The sequence below is a fragment of the Onychostoma macrolepis genome, chromosome 18 (assembly GCF_012432095.1).
Source record: "Onychostoma macrolepis isolate SWU-2019 chromosome 18, ASM1243209v1, whole genome shotgun sequence".
Taxonomy (NCBI): Eukaryota; Metazoa; Chordata; class Actinopteri; order Cypriniformes; family Cyprinidae; genus Onychostoma; species Onychostoma macrolepis.
In genome coordinates, this window is record NC_081172.1 from 11739245 (window position 1) to 11747627 (window position 8383).

The window sequence follows — 8383 nt, forward strand, 5'->3', positions numbered from 1 at the left end:
TTTGCACACAAAAAGTATTCTTGTAGCTTAATAAAATTAAGGTTGAACCACTGATGTCACATGGACTATTTTAACAATGTCCTTACTACCTTTCTGGGCCTTGAACATGTCAATTGTGTTGCTGTCTATGTAGTGTCAGAAAGCTCTCGGATTTCATCAAAAATATCTTAATATTTGTTCCGAAGATCTTAGGTTTGGAACGACATGAGGGTGAGTAAATAATGACAGAATTTTCAGTTTTGGGCGGACTATCCCTTTAAAAATTCTGGTTCCATCACAGTTCAATTGAACAATTTTTAGTACTTTTTCAATCAATCAATCAATCAATCAATCAATCAATCAATCAATCAATCAACCAACCAACCAATCAGTCAATCAATCAATCAGTCCATCCACCCACCCATCCATCAATCAATAACTTATTGAATTTACTTCCCCCAACAGGTCCCACTCTTAAAAATAAAGGGATGCCATAGAAGAACCATTTTTGATGCCACAAAGAACCATTCAGTCAAAGGTTCTTTAAAGAACCATCTCTTTCTTATCTTTTTTCATTTCAACTTTACTAAGAACCACCAGCTTTATAAGAGTCGTTTGTTCAGGAAACTGAATATACAAGTCACCGTATGTTTTGCACCGGAGATTCATGATGTTCCTAAACCTTAAAATGTGGTAGTTTACAATGGAATGCATGCTGGCATTATTGAGAGAACAAAGGACTGATGTGATTGGATGTTGATACAAGCTTTTAATTCTGATAGCATTACTCAAATGTAAGTCAATGACAAACTGTTACACTAAACAAACTTAGCGTGGAGGAGAGCACTAATCAAAGCAGCGCAAATGATGCATGGTCATAATCTGGCAATGCGTTCATATGAACAGCGACCACAGTAAAAAAGGCTTGTTGATTTAGGCTGGACTAAATGGAAAGAGCTTCTTTATGTTACAGCCGAGGGAATGCCTCAGATCACGCATGCGGTTTGTGTGCATGTTTGGACTGTTGTTGATCTGATGTGGTTCAAGAGGGAGAGAGAGCCTAAACTGGCATCCAAAGCCAGTCACTGGAGCACTGCTCAAACTTTTAAACGAACTGACCACCCGTATGCAGCAATTCTGCTCTTGAAGGCCTGTTTTTTAAGAGGAGCTGGGGTGAGTGAAATCCCAAGCCCCTCTCAGACTGGCTCTGTGGCTTTTGCCCTGTGGAGCTCTGGTGTGGTTAACTTACACAGTCATTCAGGCCCATTTCCCCTCGTCTGCCTGCTTGTTTACATGTTTCAGAGCAGTTCACCTTCAGTGGCATTTCGTGTTAAACGGTTCGGTCATGTCAGAGCCGCATGGCACACAAGACATAATTCTTTCTGTTTTGGTTTGTCTTTGTTTTCCTTTCTCCCTTCTCTCTCTCACATCAATAATTCATTACAAGTCTGTTTTTTTCCTTCCCCTATTCAAGTGAAGGCCTTTTAATTCCAGATAGCATTCTGCATGCATGGCTGAGTGGAGCGCTGAAAGATTTTTGGAGTGAAATTTTAACTCTATTTATTCTCTTTCTTCTGAACGTCAAAGGAGAGGAAAGGAGGAATTAGGAAACTATAAAACATAAATCCACCCTTGGAAAAGGTGAGAAATGGTCTATTTAGCCAAATGTCAAATTTCAGTCAAAGGTCAGGTGTCTGTCCTTTGTGAGTTTTCTTTAGAATGTACAAATGTATAGTTAAAACCCCCACAGATTTTGCATAGCAATGTTAGAAGCAAGAGTTCAAACTAAATAATAATCCTGTCATCATGTACTCACCTTCATGTTGCTCCAAACCTTTATGATATTCTTTCTTCCATGAAGCATAAAAGTAAATTTTCTCTAATGAGCTGTTAACTACTTTAACCAAGTCATTAAGTCAGTGTTTTATTTTTTTTTAATTTTTTTTTTTTAAAGAACCAAATCATTCGAATTAGTAAAAGAATCATTCAGACGAATTTTGATCCAACAATTAATCTAAAAGATTTGATACAAAAGAACAATAAGTTAATAAACTCAACCTTTCTAATTTTCCCATAAGTGTGCCTATTTCTCACACAGACCTTTAAACTATGGCTTCAGAAGACTTGCGACATAACGCATAAGTCATTTGAATTTAAAAAACAATCATAGTCCTTTTTTGGCAATTCTGAGGCATGACAGATCCAGTCCTCATGGTCAGAATATTAATCAAAAATTCACCTTTTGTGTTCTATGGAAGAAAGAAAGAGAAAGCTAATGCGGATTTTTGGTTAGGTTTAACTATTGTTATAATGACTTTAACCGTATGTTGTTCAAAATTTTGCGGTCGAAAGACTTTTTAAATGTTTTAGAAAAAAGACTCTTATGCTCATCAAACATAATTTGATCAAAACTACAGTATAAACACAGTGTGAAATATTTTTACATTATTTAAAATAACAGTTTTTCTCTTTTTAATTAATTAATTAAATTATTATTTTTTTTTAAATAATTTGTGATGGCAAAGCTAAAATTTCAACAGTCATTCCTCCAGTCAGAAATCATTCTAATATGATGATGCTCAAGAAACTTTTATAACCTTTTACAGTCATGGCCAAAAATATCAGCACCCTTGGTAAATATGATCAAAGAAGGCTGTGAAAATTAATCTGCATTGTTAATCCTTTTGATCTTTCATTTAAAAAATTCACAAAAATCTAACCTTTCATTGGATAATAAGAATTTAAAATGGGGGGAAATATCATTATGAAATAAATGTTTTTTTCTAATACACATTGGCCACAATTAAAGGCACCCTTTTATTTCATACTTTTTGAAACCTCCATTTGCCAGTTTAACAGCTCTAAATTTTCTCCTATAATGCCTGATGAGGTTAGAGACCATTCCTTCATCCAGAATCACTCCAGACCCTTTAGATTCACAGCTTCATGTTTCTCTTCAGTTCACTCCACTCATTTTCTATAGGGTTCAGGTCAGAGGACTGGATTGGCCAGCAGAAGCTTGGTTTTGTGCTCAGTGACCCATTTTTGTGTTGTTTTTGAGATTTGTGTTTGGATTATTGTACGGTTGGAAGATCCAAACATGGCCCATTATAAGATTTCTGTTACGGGTTCGTGGTTGTAGTTTAACTTAAATGAAGGTCAGGAGAACGGAAGAGTATCAACACACATATCCATTTATTAACGTTTAGCTCAGGGAGGCCGTGGCGGAGCAAGGAGCTTGGGCGACCATGGCGGAGCAGGGAGCTTGGGCGCCCAAGGCGGCGCAGGATTCTCGGGGTTATAGCCACCCCCCAAAATTTCTTTGGTGAAGTTTAAAACTTGAATCCTCTGGAAGGGCTCTTGGGGACGCTCTGGCAGCGCTGAGCTGGACAGAACCAGCGGAGACTCTTGGGGGCGCTCTGGCGGCGCGGACTCTTGGGGCGCTCTGGAAGCGCGGAGCTGGACGAAACCAGCGGAGACGACGGAGAGCTGGGCAGGACCAGCGGGGACGACGGAGGGCTGGACGGGACCAGCGGAGACGAAGGAGGGCTCTTGCGAGGAGCTGGCACTGGCGGGTACTTGCGAGGAGTAGGCACTGGCGGGCAAATCATACTCTCAGATGGCAGGTTAGCCATACTCTCTGATGGCGGGCTTGCCATACTCTTTGACGGCGGGCTTGCCATACTCTCTGAAGGAAGGCTTGCGAGGGCCGCGAACGGTGATGGGAACTTCTTCGCGGAAGGCGGGTTTGGGAGAGTCGCAGACGGCGGCTGGTTTTCGTGAGCCGCGGCAGGCGGGTTAGTTCCGGCTTGGGCCCGGACACTTCCCAGACACCGGAAAATAGCTTCTCTCCAACACAATCCCGTGGTGTCTGGGAGGTCCATAGGACGGTGGAGATTGGCTCCGACAGTTCGTTTAGGGTGGCGTCATTCCACACCGTTGCCGCGGCGAGTTTACAGAACTCCCCGGCATAATCATAGAAGGGGAGTCCTTGAAGGGCGGCGAAACGGTCTGCGAACTCCATATTTCCTTTAGGTCTGAGCTTCTGTTACGGGTTTGTGGTTGTAGTTTAACTTAAATGAAGGTCAGGAGAACGGAGTAGCATCAACACACATATCCATTTATTAACGTTTAGCTCAGACAAAGAAAAAGGGGAAAACTGAGGACTTATAACATGACGGGAACAAAAGAGCAAACAAGATAATACAAATCAGGTGGGGACAAAGAACGATGATTAACTAATAAGAACCGGAACTAAACCAAATAAGGGAAAACAGGAACTTAGAAGGGCAGACACGTGACAATTTCTAACAGAGTCAGTCACTTATTGATTTTTTATCTGTTGGTATTTGATAGAATCAGTGATGTCATGTGTCTAAACAAGATGTCCGAGACCTCCAGCAGAAATATAGGCCCACAACATCAAAAATACAGCAGTATATTTCATTGTTCATATGGGGTACTTTTTATCTCTGTGTTCACCAAACCCATCTTCAGTGTTTGCTGCTAAAAATCAAATTTTTTAGTTTCATCTGACCATAGAAGCCAGTCCCATTTGAAGTTCCAGTCGTGTCTGATAACTGAATATGCTGGAGTTTGTTTTTGGATGAGCTAGGAGAATTTCTCTTGAATCCCTCCCAAACAACATGTGGTGATGTAGGTGCTGTTTGACAATTTTTTTTAAGGTTTTCTGACCCCGAGACTCAACTATTTTCTGCAATTCTCCAGCTGTGGTCCTTGGAGACTCTTTAACCACTCAAACTCTCCTTCTCACCGTGCATTAGGACGATATAGACACACATCCTCTTCCAGGCAGTTTCGTAACATTTTATGTTGATTGAAAATTCTTAATTATTGCCCTGATGGTTGAAATTGGAATTTCCACTGCTCTAGCTCTTTTCTTAAAGCCACTTCACTAATTTGTGAAGCTCAATTATCTTTTGCTGCACATCAGAAATATATTCTTTGGTTTTTCTCGTTGTGATGGATGATTAAGGGAATTTGGGCTTTGTTTCCCTCCTATTTATATTTCTGTGAAACAGGAAGCCATGGCTGGATAATTTCATGTTCATAATCACCCTGGAGTGCTCAAAATTGTGAATATGAATGGGAATATACTTCAGAGATATTTTACTCATAAGAATTTCTAGGGGTGCCAATACTTGTGTCCAACATGCATTTGAGAAAAACATTTATTTCATAATGATATTTCCCCCCATTTTAATTTCTTATTATGAATGAAAGGTTCGATTTTTGTGAATTTTTATAATAAAAGATCAAAAGGATTAACAATGCAGATTAATTTTCACAGCCTTCTTTGATCATATTTACCAAGGGTGCCGATATTTTTGGACATGACTGTATCTTACTTCCTCTGACAATTATTAATGATATAAATCAAATATTGAAGGAGAGTCATTCCATATGTTACTTTTAGAGAGAAAAGAAAATCCAAAGAAAAATGGAAAAGGCTCTGGTAATTTTCTACCATTATCCGTTAAGGTCCTGGACACTTCCTTAGACCTAAAACACAACTAAATGCAATGCGTAGTTATGGGTATGTGAAAAATCAATACAGAAAATCCCTTATATTAACACAGTACATTGAAACCTATTTTTCTGGACATTTTTGGAGTGGACCACCAGGTCCTCTCTTCTTGTTGTCATGTCCTCAATCCTGAAGCAGTAATTCCCTTAAAAACACATACACTTACATTTGACAATATAAAGAACTTTTCTCACTTTAGAGTTCCATTGGATTGATGAAAGCTTCAACAATGTCATGAACTAACAAATCGGAAAGCATTATTGATGTTAGGACTACAGGGACAAATAAGCGGGAGAACAGAGAGGTGTGAATTCAACAGTGCTGACTGATTTGTGTAATGAAATGATGTGGTTGAGCGAAACTACTGAAGGTGGAAAAGAGTTACTGAGCGTTGTGCGTCATACCTGAATAATGTCGACCAGTAGGCACGGAAGACCTGCGTTGGTTGTGTGGTTTAAGTCTGTACACTGTAACTATAGGGGTGATAGTCTGCATTAGCTACAGGGGGAATGTGTGAACACATTGACAAAACCATTCATTTACAAACACTTCCACACTGAGGTCTAGCACCTGCAGCCCAAGTACAACCCCGATGAACACACAGCTGTGTGTGAACAGTGTTACAGCGGCATTGCGCACTTTGATCGACACGGCACACAGGCAGCCCTGAGCTGCAGAAACATCACACATCTTGTCTGATATTCTGCATGTGCAAACTGTGAAATTCCAGCCGTGCGAAACTCAACCCGTGACAAATGATCAGCCAGGGGAATTCCAGTGTGTCCGTTGCCATACAACAGGGTGTGTGTGTTACAGCGGGGTCCGTTTGGGTTCTGTGTGGATTCCTCCCAAACCGCACACACTGATCCAACGGAGAACTCGGCTCTGAAGCTACAGGAATCCAGTTTGGATTATTATATTAATGTTAAGCCCCGAGGGGTGGGCTGCTAAGTTAACACTGACCTTTAGCAAGTCCAAAAGACAAAATCTCACTAACTCACTCACAGACCACAGTTAAAGTCAATGTGAATTGCTTTTTGCAACCAATTTACTTTTAACTTCTGTAATGTGACATATTTATGAGTGCAGTAGGATATTTGGCAAGGAAATCTTGATTTTATTTACTGGAAATTGATTGGATAGTGAAAAGTGGGAATGGAAAGGGAAAGTCATTTCAGTGGAAGAGCAAGTAATATATATTTATATTTACAATAATATTCCATCAGTCCATCCAGTGATATATTAAAATACTTCACAACTAAAAGTAATGATAACTTGATGATTCAGTGGTTGATTCAGTAGCCGCTATGGTGGATTCAATGAGTTCATTCAGTGGGATTTAAATGACTGGCTCAAAAGAGTCATTTGTTCATGAATTTAATTACACTGTTTGTTTTTGTTTCATGAAACAGAACCAGATCATAAAAGTCATTTGTTGGTGAACTGGACTACACTACACTTTAACCGAGCCCTAGTTCGCAAAGTGCATTTAAAAAGCAAAAATTGATTTTGATTTACAGTTCTAGGAACTGTCTGCCAATTCACCCTACCAATATGAGTGGACAAGCCACATTAACAACAAAACAAGATAAACAAAAACCTGCAGACATAGCAAGGAGACAGATCATTATAAGTTACAGATGATTACTTTCTGGAGGGTATGCATTAACGCATTCAGAATTCAATATGCAATATGTTTTCGCTCCAATCTGTCATCACTATTGGAATGCTTGCATCTTACAACCTAAATACAGCACCATAAAATTTTTGTAAGGTATGCAATAATGTCAACATACGTTCAATGCCACAGCGAGCAGCACAATCATACGCTGTAGGTGTGAAGCCTGTAAAATGTCCATTTATTTCCAAAGCCTGTTAAACAAACGCAGCCCTGCGCAACTCAACAGCTGATGTCATTTCCTGCCATTTCCCTGCCTGGGCTGGATGCCACCAAATACCACTTTCCTAAGCCATGCTAAAGTCAAATGAGATTTCTAAATGATTGAGTCTTTTACAGCTCATTTCCAAACTTCCATTCACTCATGACATTTTCACCAGCTTTATCTGCTGAGGCCCTTCCCCCGCTACCTCCCTGGTACTTGTGTGACTTTGATTTTTCTAATGGATTGATTTAATATGAAAATATGGAAAAATAAATTAAGTTCATGTGCCTGGTCGAGCAGCAGATGGCATGTGGTCATCCCAAAGCCAACAGTTGCCTCTCTCCAATGAGTTTGGAGGTATTTCTGGAGCCGTGGGTCTACTCTGTCTCTTTTCATTTCACTCAAACAAAACTGGATGTTTACATGGTCAGGAAGATGTTTTATGCTTTCTCTGTTTCTGGTCACATGGCCTGGTCCATCAAGATCTTCTTGTGTTGAGGTTGAAGTCACAAGAACGGTGGTTCTGTAAGTAAGCCCTTTCTTTTTTTCAAAGATATCTACCGTAATCTGGGGGTGATGGTGATCTGTGCCAGAAAGAGACGGCTGCAGATTTCACAAGAATGCTTTCAAGATCTTAACAATTCCTGTGTATGTGTTCGACAAGGTGTTATCAGACCGATCTCAATAGCACAAGTTATGGAGTATGACTTCTAGTTCTGGCATGTCTGGAAGCACACACACATCGAGGAGAAAAAGCCCATCACGTAAGGCGTCGCAGAGCAAAAAAAAAGAAAAAAAGTAGGATATGGAGAAGTACTTCAACTGCTGTGACACTGTAATTTCTTGTCTGTCAGCTTGGTTGTTAAAGCGATAGTTCACCCAAAAATATAATTCTGTCATCATTTACTCACCCTCAATCCCGAACCGGTATGCATTTACAGGTTTAATTATTTATGCATGAACGTTGCAGCCG